General features: G+C 34.4%; 1 long non-coding RNA gene across 2 annotated transcripts in view; it reads left to right on the forward strand.

Annotated features, from left to right (window-relative positions):
- The first annotated feature begins 2299 nt into the window (after nucleotides 1–2299).
- LOC141493925 (uncharacterized) overlaps nucleotides 2300–27456 on the forward strand; it is a 76584-nt gene continuing 51427 nt past the window's right edge. For both annotated transcript variants that reach the window (XR_012470357.1, XR_012470358.1), the window contains exons 1-3: nucleotides 2300–2747; nucleotides 8003–8072; nucleotides 20386–20605. This is a non-coding gene — a long non-coding RNA (uncharacterized LOC141493925). The remainder of the gene's footprint in view (nucleotides 2748–8002; nucleotides 8073–20385; nucleotides 20606–27456) is intronic.

The following is a 27456-nucleotide window of genomic DNA, read 5'->3' on the forward strand; positions in this document are numbered from 1 at the left end:
ATTTGTTCTTTGATCCATATAGTTTTTTTCTTTTGGATTTTGATTTAATAGACAATTAACTTTTAATCCTTTTGTCAGTGGTCATTTCTCTAATATAATTTTATTGCATTTTGGTCAGTAAAAGATGAATTTGATATTACTGATTTTCAGCAATTTTGTGAAGTCTTTAAGCAACAATGCATAGACAATTTTTGTAAGCACTGATTATGTGGCTAGGGAAAAAAGATATGTTCCTTTCTATTCCCACTCAAAAACTGTCAAATATCTATCAGATCTAAGGTTTCTAAAATTCTATTCAGGTTCTTGACTTCTTTCTTGTTTACTTTTTTGGCTATATTTGTCCAAATTTGAAAAGGGTATATTGAGATCCTTCACTTTTCTAGTTTTATTGAAAGATTTTCCCTGTAATTTGTTTGTTTCCCTTAAATTTTAAATGCTATGCCATTCAGAACATATACATTAATTGTTGAAATTAATTCATCATCCTATTTTCATAAAATATAATTTCCTTGTTTATATCTTTTAATTCAGTCTATTTTGGCCATTGCTTTGAGATCATGAGATAACTTTGGTTTTTGTTTGCTTTTTTGTTTTCAGTTTGATTTTTGTTCAGTTGAGGCATATTTTGTTCTAGAACCTTATTCTAAGTGAGTATGCTTCAAGTACATTTTTTGTAAGCAATATATTGCTGGATTCTTTTTTTTACCCCATTATGCTATACTCTTGAATTTTATGTCTAAGTTTCTTCCATTAACTCACAGTTATGACTTAATTCTGTCTTTCAATCCTATTACCTTGGGGGGAGAGGTTCCTCTCTTTCCTTCCTAACTCATCTATATCACAAATCATTACTCTTTTTTTTCCTTTTTTAAATGCCTTTCCTCAATTACCTCTTTAGCCTTAGAGTTGATTTTATCTGTTCTCTGAATCTATCTCTTTTATACTTTCTTCTTTTTCCTATTTACCTCTTAGGTTGAATATATGTACACAAACTCTGTGTATATATATGTGTGTGTGTGTGTGTGTGTGTGTGTGTGTGTGTGTGTGTGTGTGTGCATATATGCATGCCTCTCTGTGTGTCTATGTATGTATACTTTATTCTCTCCTTTGACCGTGAGATGACAGAGAGAGGTTCAAGTCATTCCTGGTCCTTCCTTCATTATTTTTGATTTACATACCCTGAGACTGTGAGCTAAGTTCCCTCATTTTAAAAAAAATCTTTAAAATTTTAAAAATTCTTCTTTTAAAATCATTAAAACATAATAAAAACACTACCATTCTCTCTATCATATTTGACTTTCTCTATGACCTTTGATGATATTAGAATTCTCTATAGATACTTATATCAATCCCCTACTCCTATGTAGGCATTTCATCATAAAGTCTCTCTCTCTCTCTCTCTCTCTCTCTCTCTCTCTCTCTCTATATATATATATATATATATATATATATATATATATATATATATATATATACTCATGTATATGTGCCTTTTTTTATATTTCTCTTGACTCCCATGTTTCTATTTCAAAATTTCTATTTAACTCTGGTCTTTTAATTAGGAATCTTTGAAAATTCTCCATTTCATTAAAGGTCTATATTTTCCCATGCTGAATATTAAGTTTTGCTTGGTAAGTTATTCTTCATATTGTTTCTTGAGGTCTCTTCCAATTCTCTTCTACCTCTTCCAAGATAGTTTTTGGATTTTCCTCTGTCTTTTAAAATAATGAGCTTTTATAACTCAAAGTGTGTGTGTGTGTGGGGGGGGAACCATACAACTATGCTAGCCAGAATCAGAGATTTATATCTTCAAGCTTTTATTTTTCAATAAAAAATAAAACTATAATGGAGAAAGGTCATTTCTACTTCTGGCCCAAGGCTTTTATTAGGAATTTTTGTTGCTTTTTAAAAAGTGATTTTCAAATTCTCTTTTGTTTATTTATTTGTTTTTACCTCAGGAATTGGGCATTCTCTTTTTTTGGACACATTCCCCTATTCATTTTCTTTTGTTTCAGCATAGCTCAACTCTTACTACAGCAAGGTCAAGTAAAGACAAAATAATTATTCTCTAAGGATTTCTTTGACCCTATCTACTTTCATTTAGTTAGGCAACACCATATTGAATCTAATATGAGAGTTCATCTTTATCTCTCTTCATTTTAGGTCATGTACAAGTGCCAACATATGTCAGATTAGTTGGTTTTTACCAAGCCACAGTTTTTCACTTCCTTAGGGTTACTTGCTTGCCATGTTCATTTATTAACCTAATTGGAACTCTTTTTTCTTCTACATTAACTTTGATTTAGCAGCTGAGATTTCAACTCGATTTCCAAACAAGCCTCTGCTAGTCCCTGGTTTCTTCATCTTCCAGAGACACATGGTTTTCTTTCCCCCAAACACATGACTGGCATTAGGGCTTCCCCTTAAGGGAGATGAGAGGACAATTCTCTCATTGCAAATGAGCTGCCTCTGGCACACAGGTTTCACCTTGGTCATATCCTTTAAGGGAATCTCCATGGACAAGATTGCCTGACACTCTCCCCTGGAATGTGCAAAGCTCTGCTCTGGCTTGTCTTGCCTTCATGTCACACTTTCTTTCCACAGTCAGTATTTGTTCAAGATCCAGGACACATTTGAAAGTTGCTTTTTTTTTTTTCCATTTAGTGCATTGTTTTCCAAACTACACATTAAGCAAGTGCTGCTGAATCTTCTCACATTGTGTCAACAAGGAACAAAGGTAAAAGCAGGTAAGCCATTTTTTTTTCTGGCTCAATTGTTGAAAAGAAAGCAGGCTCCAGAGTGAATCAGTTGACATATTTTATTTAATTTGGTCTTCCATATTTATTAGTGTAAAGTAATAATAGTCAATTATCAATTTCTCATAAGCATTTGTGTATTGATTCTGAGCAAGTCACTTAACCTCTGCCTCAGTTTCCTTAACTGTAAAATGAGGATGATAATAATAGTACCTATTAACCAGGGTAGTTGTGAGGATCAAAGGAGATAATATTTGTAAAGAGCTTAATGGCAGGTGCTATATAAATGTTAGCTATCATTAATTATTATTATTACTAAATCATCATTGCCTTAATTTCTTAAGTAATTTCAAATAGTAAAATAACCATCAAAAATAAGAGTTGAGGGGACAGCTAGGTGGCACAGTGGATAGAGCAAAGGCTCTGGAGTCAGGAGTACCTGAGTTCAAATCCGGCCTCAGATACTTTATAATTACCTAGCTGTGTGGCCTTGGGCAAGCCACTTAACCCCATTTGCCTTGCAAAAACCTAAAAAACAAAACAAAAACAAAAATAAGAGTTGAATTAGCCAAGAAACAGATTGAAAGATCAAACACTAAATTTACTAGTCCATCATCACAAATTAAGAGAAAGACTAATTGGAATTTGAAAGTATTTGTGAAATATTTCAGAGGAAAACAATAGAAAATTGTTATTGACCAAATGATTGATTGAATGGATGAAATGAATGAAAAAAGTATTGTTTACTATCGTTCTGTCACTGTACTATGCTCTGGAAATACTATATCCAGAAACTATCTGTCCTCAAAGGAGTTAGATTCCAATGAGGAAGAGGGAAGAGCCAAGATGGACACTTTGTCTCAAAGTTACAGTGATGATGAAGGCAGGGAGAAGATTGACACCTTATCCAATAATAATGGCAAGTTTTATTTGATTCTGTTTCATGTCTACATAACTAGAACAGGTCAGGAGAAGAGAAGAAAAGGGGTACTCAGCAAGGTAGTTATTGAGGTTACATGGAGGTGATCAGAGAATAGGGAATGAAATGAAGAATGGTTGTGGGAATATGGTTCTGTCATCACAAACAAGGACTGCTCTGCACCCAGTAGTGAAAGGTAGAATAAGATCAAATGAGTCTACAGAAAGGAACATGCTGGAGATGACTTGTACCTGTTCATGAAAGCCAATTGTTAAATTTTCAATGTGAGAATTTCCATCTTGGGAACTGACCCTCTGTACAAATCAGCATTTAATTTGTTTTGTTGATTTTCCAGACTTAAAAAGTGATGGGAGAAAAAGTTTGGATTAAATTTAAAAGTGCATAATATGTACACCCTCCCTCAAGGTAGTTGTTAAACACTTACCAGCATACCATTGTGTAATACCTAAAAAAGACATCTTATCTTAGCTTCATAATTATCATAGGTGAAACTAGAAGGAAGAAAATAAATAGATCTGTAATGAAGCATCTCAGCTAGAATTTCTAGAACAATTCTTTTTCAATAATGATGATACTAAAACCTTAGGCTTCTGCATTCTAAAACACTTTTTCAAATAATCCTATCCCATCCTGTTTTCTCCAACATATTGCTCTACTCTTTCACTTATAAGTGAAGTGATGTGAAGTGACTTAAAGTGAAGTGAAGATCCCTTCAATCTCTCCCTGCCTCTGACTTATGCCTGAAAGCATGCTCATTTCTTCATCCTGAAAAAAACCCTCATTTAATCCTTCTATCCCTTTTATCCTCTATATTCTCTGCCCTTTGTGGCTAAATTCCTTGTAAAGGTTTATCTATAATAGGTGTCTACATTTTATCTCCTCCCTCTCTCTTCCTAACCTTTTACAATCCATCATGCTACCAAAACTCTCTCTTTAAAGTTAGTAATGATCTTTTAGTTACCAAATTCAATGGACTTTTCTCAATCCTTATTCTCCTTGACCTCTCTATAGCTTTTGACATGGTTGATTGCTCTTCCTCTTTGATACTGTCCTCTCTCTAATTTTCAGAAAACCGCTCCTGGTCTTCATTCACTGTCTGTTTCCAGATGATATCTTCTAATCATAAGTATCACTCAGTGTTCTGTCCTGGGACCTATTCTCTTCTCTCTCTCTTTATACATGCTACTTGGGATCTCATGAGCTCCCATGGATTAATGATCATTTCTAAGCTGATGATTCTCAAGTCTATATTTCCTGCCCTAATCTCTTTGTTGACCCACAATCTCATATCTCACAATATTAAGAAGACATCTTAAACTCAATAAATATGAAACTCTCTAGTTTTCTTCCCAATTATTATAATAAAAGCAATACCATCTTCCCAGTTCCCTAAGGGTCAAAATCTAGAAGTCATCCTGGGTTCAGCACTATCTTTTACTTCCCATATCCATGCTGTCACCTTTGCATTATCTCTGTAATATGCTTCCTTCTCTCCTGTGACATTGCCAACACTCTCGACAGGTCTTATCACTTCATATCTGGATTATTGCAATGAATCTGCCGGCCTCAAGTCTCTCCCCACTCCAATTAATGTTCTATTTAGTCACTAAAGCAATTTCCTAAATAAAACACAGATCTGAATATTGACTTCCCTTTCTCAATAAACTAAAGTGGCTTCCTGTTACCTCCAGGAGCAAATAAATACAAACTGTTCTGTTTGATAAAAATACCTTTGAAACCAAACCTCTTCCTGCTTTTCCAGTCTTCTTACACCTTACTCTGTAACATATACTCTTTGATCCGGTGACACTAGCCTCCTGGCTATTCTTGAAGAAGACACTCCATCTCTTAGCTCTAGACATTTTCTCTGACAGTCCCCTTGGACATACTTTTCCTCCTCTACTCTAACCATTGACCTCACTGAGTTCTTCTAAGATCCAAATAAAGTCCCACCTTAAAAAAAAAAAGCTCTCCCTAACCTTTCAGTTCCAGTGCTTTCCCTCTATTATTTCCAGTTTTATTTTACATATAGTTTACTTTGTACAAATGTTTTTATGTTGTCTCCTCCATTAGATCATAAGTTCCTTGAGGACATGTACTGTCTTTTGTTCTTTTTGTATCTCCAATGCTTAGTACAGTGTCAGCACATAGTAAGTAGGCATTTAATTAATGTTCATTGAATGATAGCTCTATTGTGTGGGAACGGGAAGTAGAAAGGACCTTTTTTTTAAAAAAAAAAGACAGAAGAATAATAGAATCCAGCCAAACAAAATCAAAATAATATAGATTTGGGGGGGGGAGTTTTTTGCATGGCATCGGGGTTAAGTGACTTGCCCAAGGTCACACAGCTAGGTAATTATTGTGTGCCTGAGATTGGACTTGAACTCAGGTCCTCCTAACTCCAGGGCTAGTACTCTATCCACTGTACCACCTAGCTGCCCCAATGATATAGATTTTTAAAACAATTTATAAGCCATTTAGTCCAAATTTTACCTGATTTGAGAAAGCATATTCTCTACACTAGTAGTATTGACACATGTTCTCTCATTTGAACCTAATGACAATTCTTCAGGTAGAAATTACAGATGAGAAAACTGAACTCTGAGAAATTAAATAATTTGTCTTGGGTAATGTAGATGGTGATTGTTAAACACCTCAGATCTTTCTTGAAAACAGTATTTCACTGTCTCTACCATGACCTTCTCAGTAGACAGACAGTTAAGTAGATGATGGAGGCAACTAAGTGGCATGGAATACCAAGCCTGGAATTAGGGCAATCTAAATTCACATCAGGCCTCAGACACTTGCCAGTTGTGTAACCCTGGGCAAATCATTTAATCTTTCTTTGCCCTCATATGCTGGAGAGGGAAATAGCAAACCATTCTAGTAACTTTGCAAAAAAAAAAACCATGGACATGGATAGTATTGGCATGCTATATATAGTCTACCAGATCATAAAGTGCTGGAATGACTAAACAACAAAATAGAGAATATGATAATATAAATAAATCATAAATCTTGAAGAGACATAGAAGATGTACAATAAGCCATGTTCAGAACTGAATAAGAGGAGAGTAGAAAAATTATATTTGGGGAAATGCAGATTTGTAAATAATTTTAGAATGCTCCTCATTCTTAAAAATCATATTTTCATTATTATTGTTAATCATGGAATACATAGAGTCAGAAGAATCAAAATTATAGGTGACCCAAAAGGTAATGAAAGGATTAAAGTATAATATATAAACAGTAATGACTTGCATGAAAAAAATTATTAAAAATGCATCAAAGACAATAAAATTAGAAAACAAAAGTGATCATGTAGCAAGAATGAAGGCTAACAGATGTAAAACCCATCTGTTGCACTGTCATTCACAAAATAAAAGACCCAAAGCTAGATTATCAGCACATAAGGTAAATTTTCAATGTGGAACTTATGTATAGGCTCATAAGTAATACTGCATTAGAATTTGTCCTATTGTAGATAACATAAACTCTCTTGAGATCATAGAGTCACCAAGGTATCAACAGATAATACTTCTATATCACCTAATATTACTTAACCCAAAGCAAGTAGCCTCATATAAACTAGGAAAGATAATTCTGTTTTAAAATTTAGTGCAAACTGAATTAATGTGGCACAAGGGAAACAGTACTTGCTCTAAAGTCAGATGACTAGAGTTCAAACCCCCTCTCTGATGCTTAACTTAGACAAATTGCTCTAAATCTTTGGATATGATTTGACATTTTCTTATTTATAGCTACATCAGGTGAACCTCCTGTACCATTAAAAACAAGTATTTAAGATCTGAGTATATATAAAATATATTTCTCCCAAAGATTTGACTTGATTTCAACTACAAATATAAAATCAAGTTGACCAGTCTTTTCCTGAGGACATAGGTCCCCCAAAAGCCTGCTAAACACTGACTGGATTGCATTTATCTTTCTACAAGCATCAGTCAGCTCATCCCCATCACCATTACCACCACCTCTACCACTAGCTCTTCAGCCTCTTCAGATGGTAAACTTTTCTTTCACCGTTGCTGGGGAAATCATACCTATGCCCTAAGATCATGATAAACCAATTGTAATTCATTGCTGAGATTGCGATGGTAAAAAAGGAAATGCAACAGATCATACATGCATTCTGAACATAATTAATAACTTGAAAGGGTTTACTGACAGCATGTAATAGTAAATATACCATGAGAAGTCATGTCACTAACAACAGAAAGAAAGTTGTAATATTTGTCAGTATATCTATAACATGAAAATAACATATAAAATTGACTTTTTAATGTAGGAATCAGCTGGATCCAAAGCAAGGCTGCTAGGACCAACTGGGGAGGAGGAGACTCAGTGTGAACGCCCTGGTAAGCTATGTTCTTGACTCTACAAATTTCTTCTAAGAATTTAAGAGAATAGGGAATTGTTTTCTCCTTTCTCCAATCCCATTTTTTCTTGAAAATTCCAATATATTTGGAAACATATCAACACACTTGCCAAGTATTCATATACATGTTTAAATCCTCCTATCAGTGATGTCAATAAATTTTTCTCCCTGCTGTTATGTCTGTTTGAAGAATGGAAAATTCCATAGGCCTGTCTCTCTCTGCTATTCTTAAGAAACTCAGAAGCAGAAACACTTCAAAAATACAACTCCAGAATGTAACACACTTATTTCATCCTTTGACCCTTTCCCACTCTTCTCCTGTAATAGTTCCCAGTAAAGAAAACTAAGAACTACATACTTTAAAAAGCTTCCCTGGTGTTGTTTGGGAAAATAATCTATTTTCCTGGTGGAAAATTTTCAATTGTTAGGTAAAAGTGAAGAGGAGCTAAGATTTATGTAGTTGGAATGAATTTGTTTTTGTTATATCCATCAAAAAAATAAAAATATGAAAGTAAATAGAAGCCCAAATCTAATTCAAAAAATACTAATTCAATGAGAATTCCTTTCTTAACAAATTTCTATATAAAAGTGGACTATTTTTAATGATATAATATTGTATTGATTATGCATTTAATGCAGCCTCTGAAGCGAAGAAGCAACAAAGTATTAATTTTCTGCTGCTTGTGCTGATATTGGCCCAACAATTAACACCAAAATAACAAAGATTCACCACCAACCAGCACCACACTATACATGTGTGTCACAGCAAATGGAGAAATAGTGAATGTTATAAATAAGTTTACTTTTCTTGACTGTATACCTTCCAGGGATATACAAATAGGTGATAAGTTTGATGTGACTAGGAGAGGAAACAGCATATATACTCAATGGGGTATAGACATCTGGAGTAAGAAGGAGAGATGGGGGACAAGGGGAAGGGATGGGAATGTGAGTCATAGAGGAGAGGATGGACCATGGGGGGAGAATGGTCAGATATAACACATTTTCTTTTTTACTTCTTGCAAGGGGCTGGGATTGGATGGTCTGTACGGGACCATAGGGCCAGGTAGATGCTGGGCCTAAGAGGTGGTAAGGGGGCTCAGGGACTCTTGGCCCCAGGGCCAGGGATCTGTCTGCTGTGCCACTCAGCAACCCTACAGCAGAGTCAGAGTGCAAGGAGAGAGAAAATATAGTACATAGTAGTGGAGAAATATGAAAGGAGGGAGTTGTGATCAGCAATGGCAATGGTGGAAAAATATGGAAGTAACTTTTGTGTTGGACTTATCATAAAGAATGTGATCCGCCCACAACAGAGTTGGTGGTGTTGGAACACAGACTGAAGCACATTTATTATTATTATTATTATTATTATTATTATTATTATTATTATTATTATTATTAGGGGGGGTGCAGGGCAAATGGGGCTGGGTGGCCTGCCTGGGGCCTCATAGCAGGGTGACCATTGGGTGTCTGAGGCCGGATTTGGACCCGGGTGTTCCGGGCTCAAGGGCCAGTGCTCTGTCTGCCACCCAACCGCCCCTACTATTATTACTATTTTATTTTATTTTATTTTGGGTCTTTTTTTTTCCTTTTTTTGGTTTTTTGCAGGGCAGTGGGGTTGGGGTGGCTTGCATGTCACACAGCTGGGTGATTGTTAGGTGTATGGGGCCAGATATGGGCTCCAGTGCTCCTGGCTCCAGGGCTGGTGCTCCATCCACTGCACCACCTGGCCATACCTACAATTATTACTATTATTTTTTTAATTTTAATTTTTTTCTCTCCCCTTTACTTTATCACTCAAGCAAGTCTATATTTTTTTGGGAGAGGGGGTATTTTGTTTACCCTTAAACAAGAATATTTTATTAATGTAGAAAAAAATTATTTGTACAAAATGAGAATAAATAAATATTAAATTAAGAGACCCTGAAGGAAAGTGTGGGAGAAAAGAGTTATTAGACTGCCTACCAACCTGTAAATCTACAGAACCATTGTACTGACCTCATTGTTGTATGCTTCAGAAACCTGTTTATCAGCACCATGACAGGAAATTGAACCACTTCCATTTGAATTGTCTTAGGAAGATTCTAAAGATTCTAAAGGATTAGATACCAGATCCTGAGGTTCTTTCTTAAACTTAACTGATAGGTGTCCAAACTCTATAGCAGAGAGTGCAACTCTGATGGTCTGGCTACATTGTTTGAAGGCCAAAAAGATGTTTGTCTAAAAGACTCTTTTACAAAGATCTCACACAAGGAAAGAACTCACATGGAGATCAGAAGAAGCAACATAAAGACACTTCTAAGGTCTCTCTGAAGAACTCTGAAATCGAAGACATTGGCACAGGACCACTTAGCATGGAATGCTCTCATCACAGAAGGTGCTATGCTATATGAGCAAAGCAGAATTGAAATAGTTCAATAGAAACACGAGATACACAAAATTCATGGAATTCACCCCAAATGTCCACATGTCCTATTTCTGCCCTACCTGTGCTAGAGCATCCTATGTTTGTATTGGTCTGATCAGCTAGTTGAACACACTGTAACGTGACTCTAACATAGTGCAGTATTTTGGTCTTCTTCAAGAGCAAAGGACATCAACTGACCTTGATTCCTATTCTGTGAGGTCATTTTTTGCATTTTTTGAGAATGAAGGACAACAACCAATGTCATAGATTTCAAGCGAGAAAAGACTTTAGAGCTGGAAGCAATTTTGACGATAGCCATATAGTACAAGTCAATTCATCTTATGCAAGAAAAAGCAGGATCAGAGTGGAGACATCATTTATCTGAGGTTATAAAGGTGACTCAGAGCTGAGATTCAAAACCTAGTCTTGCCTCTGAGGCAAGTGCTCTATTCATTATACCACACTTTCTCTCATAACAGAATAGTAGTAGAATAAGGAGAATCCATTGTAAGTTGTTATAGTAAGATCTGACATATTTTACGAGATGTACCTATGATGTTCCCTAAAATTTTTGAAAACACAACTATTTTTCTCCTGAGGAAACCTCAATCTGACTAGAAAGTAAATCTATTTTCTAAATGTCTAGTTATTCTGATAATGCTGTTAAAAGCCTAGTTCACATCTGTTTTGAAGGTGTATTATCCTAGACGTAATTCCCTACAATTTTATTCATACTATTTATTACAGATTCAAAATGCTAATTGAATAGTACAGATATTCCACACAAAATGATAAACAATTCAAGGAATCTTTCTGCTAATTTCTTTTCTCCTCTATCATGCTTCTAAAGCAAAATTCTTTTTCCATAGGGTTTTTATTTTTGACCCCACTGATATTTGTAAAAACAGGTACTTGGTGATGTCACCTCTCAATTTCCATCACATGGAATTCAGTGTACCTAGAGCCAAGGACAGAATGTTCCATATTTATGATGAAATTAAGATTTTCTATAAAAAATTAAAAAGGCAAATCTTTATTTCAAAAGCTTGAATAGTATTGCACTTAAAATAAAATGCCAGATGGTTAAATTTAGGTGCTGAAGAAAGTCAAGTCTAAGAATAGTCACTGGCTCAAGGAACATAACATTTTCATTTGATTATGATTCAATATTTTTTTTCCATTCACTTTAAGCCCTTGCCTCTAGTATGCTGCTCTGAGATAGGCTCACTAGTGTTGATAGAACCAAAGAGACCTCAGGAGTCCTGCCTCCTGCACTTCAGTGATCTATTTCAGTTGTCACATTAGAGAGATGGCCTTCTTACTGACTCAAGGTCAGAGACACGGTCAGGAGGAGAAACTATACTATATGCAATATGCTCTGCAAACTTTAAAGTCTCAGCTAGAATAAATAATAATAATAATAATGCAAAGTACTTTACAAATATGATTTCATTTTTTCACCACAACAACCTTGGGAGGTAGGTGTGATGATGATGATGATGATGATGATAATGATGAAGATGATGATGTTAATGATGATAATGAAGTTGCTGTGATTTATTCTTATTGGGAATATCTATCTAGTTCCCTGCAAGCTTGAGTAGATATGCAACAATCTATGCAATGGTGAATCTTAATAGACCACTTTGTGGTTTCATGGTTTACTTTATTATTGATCCCCATTTAGACAGGCATTTTTGAACCCAGATACTCCTGACTCCAGGGCCAGTGCTTTATCCACTGCACCACCTAGCCAGCCCTTAGGCATTTTGGGCAAGGAATAGGGATGCCCCATCATTTTTCTCTCCTTCTCTGCCTCTAGTCAACCCAACCTATTGTTTTATGTCCCTCCCTACTTTTCCTTCATAAACCTTCCACATCAGTCCAACTGATCTACTCACAGTCCTTTCCACATGTGTACAGATCTTCCTACATAACACAGTCTTCTCTTGTCTTCTTTATCTATTAAAATTATATTCCCTTTATAAAAACACAAATCTCATTTTTTTTCATCACAGCATCATAAAGTCATCTGTCCCTCCTCTGAGGTCTTACAGTATTATTGGGTTTCTAAATCATTATATTACATAGAACTATGGCATCCTAATTTTGTTAAATTTGTACATATTTTTAGTATCTGTGACTAAAATCAATTGATAAAAGCTAGATGTTAATTCTGGGTAAAGATGACCAGAATCCAATTTCTAACTGTGATATGGAAATGATGTTGGATTTTATTTTGTTCAGTCATTTTTCAGTTGTGTTTGACTCTTTGTGACCCCAGTTTGGGGATTTTTTTGGCAGATATACTGTTATGATTTTCTGTTTCCTTCTCCAATTCATTTTACAAATGAGGAGATTGAGACACAGGATTAATTGACTTGCTCAGGGTCACATAGTTGATAAGTGTCTGAAGCCAGCTTTGATTTCAGGAAGATGAGTCTTCCTGACTCCAGGTAGACACTGAGCAACCTCGTTGTCCATTATAGAGTTATTGAAGGTTTATGCCAATGGCTTGAAAATTCTAGCCTGCCCTGCCAAAACTAGAAAAGCTTTGATTGAGCCTGGATATTTTATGATAATGTGTATTTGTTTTCTAAGCATTAGTCAAAGTTTACAGACTTATGTTATAACTCAGGCCATGAAGGGATTAATTTTTCAGTTGAAGAAACTCATAGTATCTAACACAGAGTATGTGAACACATGCTAAAAAACTGGGACAGAATGGTATAAGAAAGGAATTCTGAATTTGGAGTGAAAAGATCTGAGTTCAAATCCTGATTCTTTTAGGGTTTTTTGGGGCAAGGCAATGGAGTTAAGGGGCTTGCCCAAGGCCACACAGCTAGGTAATTAAGTGTCTGAGGTCAGATTTGAACTCAGGTACTCCTGACTCTAGGGCCGGTGATCTTTCCACTGCACCACCTAGCTGCCCCAAGCCCTGACCATTTTTACTAGTATTATCAAAGTTTCTGAACCCCAGGTCTATGAAATTCTCCTTGTTATTTTGTTTTGTGTTGATAATTTTATGATTTGTAATACATCATTATGAGAATGTTTCCATTGTACTGACAAAGAGAATCATTTTTAGAACCATGATCTTGATTAAGTTATTATTTAACCTCTCTGAGTCTGTTTCTTCCACTGTAAAATGAAAAGACTGGATAAAAAAAATCTTTAAAGTTATTTTATGTTTCTAAAGCCACAATCTTCTGATTGAAGACTATCTATAATAGGGGTCTAAATCTGTAAGTAAAGAGCAATTAAAATATAAGCTACTAATGCCTTGAAGTAAATTTGGGAAATGACATTTTACTTTCCTTTCTTCTTCATTCTCTTCCCTCCTTCTAAATCTGTCTGCTTGGACCTGTTGTGTTGCTGGTATAGCATTATTTCTCCCCTTCCTCTTCCTTTTTTAAAAGTTTTACTAGTCAATTGGTGACCTACCATATGACAAATAAAGGGCATAAAATCATAAGATGGAATTGATTCACTAGATCATGGTAAAGGTAATGGAGAAAAGACCCCGCAGGAGATTTTAGACCATGACTATCTGAAACTCTATCTTTAGTCAATTCAGAAAGCAATGATGAAAATCCACATTTATACAGTACTTGAAATTTTCCTTGCAGCAACCCTGTGTGTTGGGTTGTAGCAGAAATGGCATCCATTTTACATAAGCTAGAAACCATTATATATATAAGCTGAAATGGTTTCTCTTTAAGGTTTCCCTTTATGTCCTACAGGCATAAAAAGCTAGTCTAGAGACATTTGGTCCTAAAATATGATAGAATTTTTCACTGCCTTAGAGAAAGTTTCTTTTTTTTTAATCCATCTTTGCTGCCATAGGAGAGAGATAGTTATTGCTATTTGTCCTTTGTTCTCTTTTCTTTTCTTTTCTTTTTTTGGAGCAAATGAATATAAGTTTTTCTTTTTGCATCAAAACCAAATTTAAGGCATGAATCATTGAACTTTTTGAGTTAGACTTGGTCCCCAAGTCACTTAATCCCACTGCCTTGCAAAAACTAAGAAAAGAAAAAAGAAAACCAGCACTTACTGACTCTTACAAGAAGTTTTAGAAAATCTAGATGCCTGGAATAAATTGTTTGCCATTAGTGAAAGTTATAAATGAACTTTTGGTTTTTAAGGATTGTATCTTGAAGACAAAGGAATACCTCATGAACTAAGTCAAAACAGAGGTGGAAAGGGGAAAGTTTATCATAAGTAACATTATAATAAGTCCTACCAAGAAAGTACTTTCCACATAACAACACTGAAAAGTTATTATTATCCCATTTGACAGATGAGAACAGTGAGATTTGAAGAGCTTAAGTACTTTACTATGAACATAGTCTAAAGGTTCTGTAGGAATGCAAGACATTGCCATTATCATCATTGTTATATAGTGGCTGTATTTGCAACCTGATTTCTTGGTTACAAATCCAGTTATCTTCCAACTCTGCTATATTTCCTCTCAAGATAGAAAATAATTGGGGCAGCTAGGTGGTGCAGTAGATAAAGCACCAGCCCTGGAGTCAGGAGTACCTGGGTTCAAATGTGGTCTCAGACACTTAATAATGACCTAGCTGTGTGGCCTTGGGCAGGCCACTTAACCCCATTTGCCTTGCAAAAACCTAAAAAAAATAATCATATTTTGGTATCCTACAGACATGTATTTCTAAATCCAAATAATACTTTGGACCAGTGAGAAGGCTAATCTATACCTCAGACCATTTCACCCTCCATTTACTTAAAACTTATCATTTCCTTTGGATATTTCATATAGAACAAAAGCCAGGGTACTTGCATGTAAGTTTATGGGTACATGCAGCTTATGGGTAGATACCAGAATTATCTTCTTTAGATAAGTCATTGGTACTTAGGGATGAAATTTTTAATAAGGAAATGACCGATGAGAAAAGGAGGGACTAGAGGGACAAAAAAAGTGGATGGTTGGAGTAGAAGTTAGCAAGAGAAATTTGATTGCTTCTAGAAAGACAGACCTTAGAAATCTACTACTGGATCTCTGCAACTTCTATCTAGTACTTCCAGTTTTGTCCTCTGAGACCTAGTAGAACAAGTCTTGCACCTGACAAGACTACAAATATATGAAAATCACATTCTGTCCTGGCTCCACCCTCAATTCTCTTCCTCATGCCCATTTCCAGCTACTGCAACTCATCCTCATGTGTCACTATTTGTATTTTGTTTTCTTCATTGGAGTAGAAAGTTCTTAAGGGTAGGGACTGTCTTTTGCCTCTTTTTGTGTTCTTAGAACCTAGCATGGTAGCAGGCATATAGCAGATGCTTATTTATTGATTAATTGGTTGGGAACTAGATACTTCCTAGGTTGCAGAGCATTTCCTTAATAACTATCTTCATACAATTTCTTTCTATGAAAGAAAAACAACTCTTGAAGGAAAATCTGTATAACTTGACAAAAAAGAAAGAAAAAAGAGAATGAATCAAGTATGAAATTTTTTAAATGGAATAATGTAATAATTCCAAAAGAAGAAAGATAAGTAGAATTAGAAAAAAGGTAATTGAAATGATCAACAAAACAGTACTTTAAAAAGATTAAGAAAATTGAATTACTATCCACTAATTTGATGCAAGAGGAAAACAAAATTAGCAAAATAAAAAATGAGAACAAGGATTCACAATGAATGTAGAATAAATAAAGAATATTATCAGAAACCCCTACGTTTAGCTATATTGCAAAGAAAATTTAAATAAAAAGAACATCTTAAGTTATAAATAAAACCCCCAAATTAAAAAGTAAGAATTAAAAATTCTGAATAGCCATTCTCAGAAAGAGAAGTTGAACAAACTTTAAATTCAGTCTCAAAGGATGAGGTGGAACCCCTGGACCAGGTGTATATACAAGTGAATTCTTATAAACATTTAAAGAAAAAGTGACCCCTAAATTACATAAACTGACCTCATGTCTTGGGGAATATGACACTTTTTACCCTTTCTTTGAAACAAATATTATTCTAATATCTATATTGGGAAAGGAAAAAGGAGAAAAGGAGAATTAAATATCAATATGAAATATTGATATAAAAATTGTAACTAAAATATTAACAGTACAATTATATATATGTAATCTGAATAAGTATATATATAATAGTATAAGCAACATAGATTTTAGCAGAAATGAAAAAATGGTTCAACATGAGGAAAAATAGCATCAGTAATTGTAAAATCTATATCACTGTATCAATAAATAAAGAAAATGATTTGAGAAGTTATAGGACTCAGTTATACTTAAAATGTTTTTTAAGGGAAAAAAGCATTTGAATAAAAAGATCTTCCCTCTGTAGGATCAAAAGGAGTTATTTATTTAAAACCAAAGATTAATATCTATTCTACTAAAGATTTGTTAAAAAAAAAAAACCTTTCCAATAAGATCAAAGGTGAGGTAAGGATATCCAATATTCTCCTCTATTATATGATCTGGTACTAGTATTGTGTGTTTTTATCGGTATATGAATATGTGAATGACTTGTTATTTTGCTAACACAGGAGATCTCTGCATAAGAATTCCCTCCACCAAAGGAAATTACTACTACGCCATGATTTAATTCGATATTCCTAAGTAACTACCTAAGACACAAAACTTGAAGGACTTGCCCATGGTTATACAGATATCAGAACTAGGATTTGAACTCAGCTTCCTAACTCTAAGTCCAACACACTGTCCATTACTCAATGTATCCTCTTAAATAAGTATTAAGAAAAGTAAATAATATCAAAAGGCAAATAAAAGAAATCAAAAAATTAAGAGCACTGAAAAAGAGGAAGTAAATTTTTACCTATTTGTGGATGATGGCAGATGGAAAGGGATATTTTTCACTATCATGAATAGGGGGTCAGTTCATAAATAGAAACAGGTCAGAGAAGATTAAAATCACGAGCTAGACAATTTTGCTAATATAAAGTTTAAAAACTTTTTCATGTACAAAATAAAAGGTTATAAAACAAGTAGGAAGGATACAAGTTATAAAAACCTTTTTGCATTAAACCAATCTGATAAAAATTATTAAAAATATATAAAAATTTTACATAAATTTAAAAGCTTAAGACTATTCTTAAATATATAATTATTCAAAGGTACAAAATGTTTTCATGAGAAAAAGCACAATGACATTATGCATATAAAAATTGTTCAAAATTAATAATCAGAAATTATACATTTAAATGCACCATTTGAAACTCATTAAATTGTAAATGCTGCAAAAAAATCAGTAAATAGTATAGGAGCTTTGGGAAGATATTTATTGCTGGTAGGTCTATTAATTCATTGCTGGTAGGTCTATAAACTAATCCAACTATTTGGGCAAATGATTTGAAATTATGCAAAAGTGATAGTATTTATTTTATGACTGTGAGTAGGCAATATTATTACTGGATTTTTACACCAAATGGGTTAATGACAGAAAGAAAGGACTTGCATCTACCAAAATATTTATAGTAGCCCTATTTATGTTAACAAAAGAGAGCAAGGAGGACTATACTCCACAAAATTGGAAAATGACTGAGATGGCATATGAATGAGATGAAAGATTATGATATGAAAGATTTAGAGAGAGATAGGAAGACGTGTATGCACTGATGCAGAGTGGAAACAGTAAAAACCAAAAGAGCAATATAAAAATAGTTATGATGATGTAAATGAATAAAACATTAAAAGACTACAAAATAGGCACAATAAAATGGACAATATTGATTCTGAATTACTCAAGCTGCAGTAGGTCCATTCTGATGGCCAAAAATAAAATACAACAGAAAGTAATGTTTTATTAGTGATGGTCACTTTATAGGTGACTTTTCTTACAAGTAAACAACAAAAAATAATAAGGTATTAAAAAAGCATTACTTATTGATAGCAAATGTTTTATGAATTTAAAATGTAGCTGGAGATTGGAAAGTATAAATGTAAAACATAAAAATAATTTGTTAAATGAATTTTTCATTGTAAGAGGTTGTTTTAGGTAGATTGACTGTGTATAATTTGCTTCTTAATTTCAACTTCTAATCAAAAGGATGTTGATCCAACATTAACCTGAATTCTAACCCCAATGCCTTATAGGGATTTAAAAAAATAATAATTCCTTTCAGGCTAAAACATTTTTGCCAGGAATGTTTGAGATTTCCAATATTCCTTCTCTTCCAAACTCCATATAACAGTCTCAAATAACACTAACAATTATTACTCATTAAATATTTAAGCTTCGCAAATTATGCTGTATCCTTCATATACTTATGGATTACTTTGTATTTACTTTTCATGTTCTACTAAGTTGTCAATTCCATGAAGGCAAGGACTAAGTCTTATCTAAACTTAGTACAGAGCTCAATATAATAAGCAATAAGTGCTCAATGAATGTTTGAAGAATTTCAATGTAATTTATTATTAAATAAGTTTGATAGAAAGATACATTAGAGAAAATATAAGAAAATGCTTTTCCAGGATTCAGTCAGGCTTGATTTTTTCCCAAAAAGTATTCGGTGCTAATTCTGGCATAAAACAGAGACATATATAGTTGACAAAACTGTTTAGACTGTCACAGAGGAAATTCAGCTCACAAACCAAATGGAATGAGGTTTCCCTATAGATGATTATTGGCCTCTAGAATGTCCTGTTTTTAGATGACATCATGCTGATTAAATCAAGGTCTAAAGTCTTACAGAAACACTTATGTGAAACCCTTAATCACTCAAAAAGAATTTGACCTAATTATCCATACAGGAAAGATGAAATTAATGAAAAAATGCGTATTGTCCAGACTCTGATATATAACTAGATGAAAAAACGAAAAAATACCCATTATTTCTCTGGCTAGTTGGCTACCTATTATATATAAACATGTTTTAAAAAAGTAAGATGACAAATTGTGATAAATCAGAATATGTGTGTCCCTACATGAGGTATATACACATATATACACACAAACACACATGATGCTAAGAATTGGAGGAGGAAAGTAGCTGGGTAACCTTCAGGAATTTGGAACATTCTTTTAATAGCCCTAAACTTCTCTGTGAAACACAGACCCATGTTTTAGTATTGAAATCCTTCCAATGATATTGTCTGTGAGTCATATTACACTAGAAATGAAAATGAAAATGAGGAACACCCAAAGGGTAATGGAGAGAATCATTAAGGATGGAACAACTTCTAATATATTACAAGGATCATTTACAAGGGAAAATGATAAGAAAGAAAATAGGAGCAGAATAGGAAAAAGAAAATTAACTGGTCACATGGTTAGAACAATGGACAATCTATGCTCCATTGCTATACCCATGGTGTCCATAAATGTTAAGGAATTGGAGGACATAGATAAAAAGAGACATATAGGGTAAGAATACAAGGATAGATTATTATATCTTTCATTGAAGGAAACCTATACAATGGAAAGATTAAAGATCTATTTTATTATTTAAATATTTCAGGATAGCATTGAGTCCAGCAATATGCAAACGGATGGACTAACTACTAAGAGGTGTATTGTACCAAAATCTAAACCTCTACTTGAGGGAGTTTACTTGTGTTCTCCTTTGTTTGGGACTACTATAATCCAATGTTTTAATCTTCCTATTCAGAAATTGATGATGAATGCTATATGTTACAATCCAACAAGATTTATTTCAGAACATAATGTCTTATGAAAAGTAAATTTTAAATATCTTTTCAGAAATTTCTTCCCTCTCCTCCCTGTCATTATCCACTTTTTTGCCTGAATGTCAAAGCATTTTACAGTTAATTAAAACTAATGCCACACCTTTACTCTGTACATAACTATCATAACTTCAAAAATATAAAAATTTTAAATTAGTCTACATTCTCCTCCACCTCCCTTACATTTTTCTCTCCTTCCAGGCACAGGTGATGAAACCATGGTCAACATTATGAAATTAGATCACAATTATTACTTCAATTAAAACAAACCCAACCTTATACCCAGGGTGTGGAAATCCATATTACTATGTGATCCAGTTGCAACCATATTTTGTAATCAGCTCCAGTCCTTTTGGCCAAACACACAGTGCAAATTATGTGGAAAAATGAGAAGGCAAGTTCCGTCCCATGCCGTTGCCAGGTATGTTTCATATTTAGATATAAACAGTGGGAGAAATGTAAATTTCCCAACACTTGAGTCATTTCTACCTCTGTGAATATGTTATTATTTGCAGTTTCTTATAATTGTGTTAGGAGAAAAGAAGATTTTGCCAGCTAAATTATGGAAGTATGCTATATTTCGTGACCCTGGGTATTTTGTAGCTGAATAGCAGACTAACAGAAGTTCTTCTTCAGAAATTAATCAAATCAGGAAATGTTTATTGAACACTATTTGGTGCAAAAGTAACATGCTAGGTATCAAGGGGAAAGGCAATGGACATGTGAACAAGGATGCAATATGCACATAACAATGATCTCGACTTCAAAAACAGTGTTGACATTAAGGGCACATATGGTCATATTTTCATACTTTATTGTATCCTCAATAGGAAATAGTATTGTTTCCCTCTCAGCTACACAATAAGCTCAGAGAGAATTGAAGGCAAACCAAGAGTATATTCACAAAAAGTCTATGAACTTGGAGAGTATTATGATCCAGAGTTAAAATCTCAAGTGAGGGGGATAAAAAACCTTCCATCCCATCTGGCTTGGTGGAGAATTTGCAGAAAAGCCCAAGATGCAGGAAGATTGGGGCAAGGGTGGGGGGGGGTAAAGGGAGGGGAGGGAGAGAAGAAAGAGGGGAAACAACAAAAACCAACAACAAAAACATGTTTTTGTTTTCTTCATGACAGAATAAACATTTTGGCCAGAATCCACTCTCAAAAGACAAAGAAAACTGAGTCAAAGAAAATGTTTTGATGAAACATTCTTAAACAATCCATTTATGCTTCTCCCAATGGCAACAACAGGAATTGTTCCTGACCAAAACTTTTTTCAGTTCCTATATTGAAGTAATACCTATCAAATCATGATTTTAAAAAATGACTCACAGTCTTAATATTATTCCTATGAGATAAGCAAGTATTATTTTGTTCATTTTTTGATAGCTGAAATTGAAGTTTAAGTGACTTGCCCAAGGTCAAACAATTGATTAGTTTATGTTTTGTTGATATTATTATATTGAAATGTAAATTCATGAACACTATCAATCAAGTGATCTGCCAGACTTTTTATTTTAAATTTAAAGTTCTTGCATGTCTCTTTCACATTATCTAGTACCTTTTTCAATTACTTTTAAAGTCTCTCTTAATTGCTGATTATTAAAAATAGTCACAAATTAAATTATGTAAAGTCACATGTCCATTAATTATGGAGAATAAGCATATGCTCAAATAACTGAAACGCTTATTCTCACAAATTAATTAAAGGTCTCATGGCATAGTGATTGAACAAACAGGTGTCTCATTTAGTTTCTTCTCCAGGGTTGAGCAATTGCAATTCAAACTTTTCTTTGACTACTTTAAAGTCAAAGGAAGTCACATAGGGCCTACATTGCCTAGTCACAAGAAAATATCCTTCTGCTCCACCTCTAGATTTAGATTGAATATAAATCAGGAAGAGAAATAACTCCCCTCTACAATGTAGTGTATAAATCATAAGGGGAATCTTCTATGTTTGACTCAGAAAAAAAGACAAGAAAAGGAGGTCAACAGCAGAGAGAAGGAACAAAGGAAGGGGGCAGAAAGGGGGAGGAATTGGGGTTTTTTGAAACTTCAGATATTTGAATTTGCACAAGCAGATGTGCCATCTACTACTTTGTGGGAAATTCAGTTCAACTTCACAAGTGTTTATTAAACAACTATACATATAAGACATTGTGAAAAGAGCTAGAAATAGAGAGAGACAAAAATGGACATTAGTTCCTGCCCCATAGGCACTTATATTAACCAACAGGTAAACCAATGGAGTAAACCAGTTGAAGGAAGAAAGAGAATACTTGCAACTAAGGGAATCAGGTTTCCTATAAGATGTGGTACCTGAGGCAAGAATTAAATAAAGATAGAAATTCCAGAGGCAGAGAAAAGCAAAGAGTACATTCCAGGCATGGGTACACAGCAGGGTAGGTGGCAATAGTATGTTCAAAAGTCTAGAGACAGAATGAAGACATAAAGGAGCAGCAACCAGTCCAGTGTGTTTGAAATTCAGAAATATGAAGGAGAGTAGTCATATGTTTTGAATCTAGAGGAATAGATTGGGACAAATTGCTTAACCACTAAGTCTGTTTTATCAACTATAAAATCATATTTGCTCTTTCTGTCTCAAAAAGTTTTTGTAAGGCTCCAATTCAACAAGTATTCATTAAGTTCCTATGTTATATGCTGATTAGTAAATATCTAAGAATCAGTTTCCTAGAAAAAAATAAACAATATTATTCTGAATCATTTTTAAGTTCAATCAAAATTTTTAACATTTTCTCCATCATTTTCTTAAGTACAAACAATCAATAATAATAAAAAATTCAAATCTCTATTTGCAATGTTTGCTGATTTTCAAAGTGTAAATGCTCACAAAGAAAATTTAATAATTTTCAGCTAAGCAGGTCAGAGCTGGCTCCAGCATACCCCTACCACAAAGGCAATGTGGTAAAGTGTAGCAAATAAAGAACAGACCTAAGGCACAAAGACTTAATGTCAGATCCCACCTTTGACACATACTGATTATGTGACTGAGCAAATCACTTAACCTTTTCTCTTGGAGACAGATGACAAAGCAGAGAGGTACTTTAGGTAACTCTAAGATTCTAAGTTGCAGAGGTGTCAGACCTACAATGCAATGGAGATTTTGCTCCCCTGAGAGTCTTTAATATAAAAGTCATCACAAATCTTATCTCTTTCCAGTTCTGCTATGTGCTAGGCATAGGAGATATCAAGTCAAAAATAAATCAGTTCTTGCCTTGAGGGAGCATATATTGTTCTGGAGGACTATAACCTCTATGAAGATAAATAAATACAAGTTAAACACAAATAAGTGGGGCAAATGAGACACTAATAACCCTTAAATTGAACATGGAAAGATACCAAATGTTCCAAACTATGAAGGAAGGTAAGGATGGTGGGACAGCCTGTTCAAAAGCCAGAATTCTATGACTAGGTAATGGCAATTAGGTCAGTTTGGCAAAAACATAAAACTATATGAGGGACGTATCAACCTAGAGAAGGATAGTCTGGAGCAAATGTCAGGGGTCTTAAAGGTGAAAGCTAAGGCTTTGTTTTATATCTTAGCGGCAGTAGAGAGCTACTGACACTTCAGCAGTAGTAGCATTTTTAGGTCTATGCTTTAGGAATAATAATTTGGAAGCCCTTTGGAGGATAGAACAGAGATAGGAGAGATTGAAAGAAGGAAACCAATTAGAAAGTCATTGAAATAGTGCAGATAGGAGCAATAGTCAAATGAAGATAGGATTAAATGAGAATATATGAACATAAAGTATTGTGAAAGTGAGTTATTAGTTTCTTCCTTATGCAAAGCATTAAAAATAACAGAAAAAATTTTTGAAAAGAAGTGGCCCACTTCAAAAGTTGTGTTTCATTCTTATTTTCCCAAATGTAATCAACTTATCAGTACTTAATCTCTAGGACATGTTCTTGTTAGTACAGGGTAGATTACATACTTTTTTAGAATAGGCAGAGGAACATTGGAAAGCTTCAGCCTTACTTTGGCTGTAATTATTTAGATTGACATATTGCAATATAATATTTCATCAAGCACTCCAGTCCAAAGAACGATAGGCATCAAAATTATATTGGTAATGCAAAATAAATGGATCAGAGTTGAAAATAATGAGTTTGGAGGATTATATCTGTCACTGTGAATTATTATTGTTGAATGTAATAGGGCAAAGCACTACAAAAATACAGCTTGTCTTCTCTAGTCAAAGGTGAGACAACTACCCCTAATGAAATTCAGAAACTCAAGTGCAAGTTATAAATTATGCTCACAGATAAATTATCTTGTTGTCCAGCGTTATAGTTGGTTATATATGTGTCTCTGTGAAGAGAAGCATGTCCCTAACCTCTAAAATCCCGGAGGTATGTCCATAGTGGTCTTTATTAATATTCAATATATTCTGAATATATTTTTTCCTCCTGGGACTGAAGAAACCATCCTTTTTTGACCATCTTTTACTACAAACCTAAGGCCTTTGCCATTTTTTAAAATTTTTCTATTGATATTTGGTTTAACAAAGCAGACAAAGCTATGCACACAACTACATACAAATGATTGTTGAGACAGTTTCAGTTGAGCTAAATTCAAAGTGTGATCAAAATTGATGCATAAAAGTGATTTCTCAATTGTTATAAGAAAGGAAGGCATTACCAGAATCATTCACAGTATTTCATTTGAGTTTGAAGGGCTATTTTAAATATATATATAATATATATATATATGTGTGTGTGTGTGTGTGTGTGTGTGTGTGTGTGTGTGTATGTGTGTGTGTAATATTTCTGAATATAATATGCCCATATGTACCATTTCCTATCACCTGCATTCCTGAATCTATTTCCACCATCATCACACTCCAAGAAAACATTCATTATCCAGATAATAAGTAAGAAATTCATCATCCCAGAGACTGCATCAGCTTTGATACATAAACCTCATCAGTACCCTCAGTAGCCTATGTCCCTGTATCTGGAGAATTGGAGGATAGAACAAAACATTTGTCTCCAAACCTCCATATAAATAGGACTCAGAGATCATTTTCCACCAATTATTTCCTAGACTTAACTCCTTCATAGTCTTCTCTTGACACAGGGTTACTCCCCACCCCTCCCTTTTGTGGGTTATTATCTACTTTCATTAGACTGTGAGCTGCTTGAGCACAGGATCTGTCTTTTTTTTTTTCCTATTTGTTCCCTCAGTACTTAGCACAGTGGCTGGCACAAAGAAGATATTTGATAAAGTTTTTATTGAATTGATAATGTTTGTCATCTTTCATTTTTTTTTTAGGTTTTTGTAAGGCAAATGGGGTTAAGTGGCTTGCCCAAGGCCACACATCTAGGTAATTATTAAGTGTCTGAGACTGGATTTGAACCCAGGTACTCCTGACTCCGGGGCCGGTGCTTTATCCACTGTGCCACCTAGCCATCCCTTCATCTTTCATTTTCAAAAAAAGATCATGACATCAGAGAAGTGATGCCATGATGAGTACATGAATTGGACTTGAGAGAGAGGAGGCTGTGCTAAGTCACCAGCCTCACTTTCTCCTCCAGAGCCATGTAGGTACAGTGGCCAGATATGAGTCAGGATGACTAGAGATGGTACTGAATGTGAGGCAATCAGGGTTAAGTGATTTGACCAAGATCACACAACTAGTCAGTGTCAAGTGTCTGAATACATATTTGAACTCAAGTCTTCCTGACTCCAAAGTCAGTGCTCTATTTTTGTATCATGTCATCTGTGTCTTCTTATATTTTTAAAAGATGGGATGTATATAATAAAATAGTAAAATACTATTAAAATGCCCATTATTATTATTATTATTATTATTATTATAACAATTACTATTTTATAATATAATTAGAGACCTTGTTGTGCTATTCTACTTTGTTTTTAATTTTTGTTTTGTTTTTTCATTTGTTTCTCTTGGTCAAGAAGACCAAGGCAAAAAAACTTAAGAAAATAAGAAAATAAAATAAAAAAGGGGTGGCTAGGTGGCACAGTGGATAGAGCACCGCCTTGGAGTCAGGAGGACCTGAGTTCAAATGTGACCTCAGACACTTAATAATTACCTAGCTGTGTGGCCTTGGACAAGCCACTTAACCCCATTGCCTTTCAAAAAACCTAAAAAAAATTTTAAAAATTTTTAAAAAAGACCAAGACACTTGGTCTTTGCCCCTACACAAAACTGTTATAACTTTTTTCTAAAAGAAATATATCAACCCTTTGATGATATTAGTAAAACCTAAAAAAAAGTTAATTTGAATAATAGTTACCTTACTATATTTGCTTGGCCCTATAATAAATGCTAATTAGTTCTCAAATAATTTATATCCTCTTATTTCTGAAAAAATTCTTCTGAAGTTGTATATCTCCAGATAGCACAGTTTGTTATTTTAAATGATACTTCTCTTTTTATTCATTGCCTTGGTTTCTTATTAATGATATGAAAGAACTTATTAGTAATATGAAAAGTGATTGACTTTGGTGGATTTATTATGTATTCTGCCATTTTTCTTAAAGCTATTGATCTTTTTTTGGTTAATAACATAGTGTTGTCTAAGTAAGTTATAGCTTCACAAATAAGATTATATTCACTTCCTTTTTGACAGCCCTTATGTCTTTTATTTCTTTCTTGTCATTTCTAATAATGTATCATATAATACTGATGATAGTTTCCTAACCTCATTCCTGATTTTTAATCCTGGTTCTTGGTTTTTAGATAGATGTTTTAAAATACTATTAAGGTAGAATAAAGGGGAGGCAGAGCCAAGATAGTGATCTGAAGGCAGGAATTCCCGGAAACTCCTTCCTCCCCAAAATTCCAAAAGCCATCAAATTACAACTCTAGCCAAAATTTAGAGGAGCAGAACCTATAGAAATATTGAGTGATACAATTTTCTAGTCCAAGACAACTTAGAAGTTCCACAGGAAAGATCTGTTTCACCAAGACCAGGGGTTGGAAAAGGCAGCTGCGAGCACAGATGCAATGCAGCTGGGCCGGGTACCTAGATCCTGGGGGTGCCTCAGTCCACAGCAGAGGGGGAAGTTTCCAGACCTCCTGGACCAAGGATCACCAGGAACAGTTTGAAGGGATGGTGATAGAACTCTGCCACACCAGAGTGAGTGTGGAGAATGGTCAAGTCTTAGAGCAGCCCTGTGGTGAGAACCTGCAGCAGGAATCAAGGAAGCCAGCCTGCACTTACAGAGCACAGCTCACAGATGGTAAGGGGATCAGGGGAGGTCTCTCTGCTCTCCATGGGCAGGACT

Source organism: Macrotis lagotis, chromosome 7 (genome assembly GCF_037893015.1).
Source record: "Macrotis lagotis isolate mMagLag1 chromosome 7, bilby.v1.9.chrom.fasta, whole genome shotgun sequence".
NCBI classification, from domain to species: domain Eukaryota; kingdom Metazoa; phylum Chordata; class Mammalia; order Peramelemorphia; family Peramelidae; genus Macrotis; species Macrotis lagotis.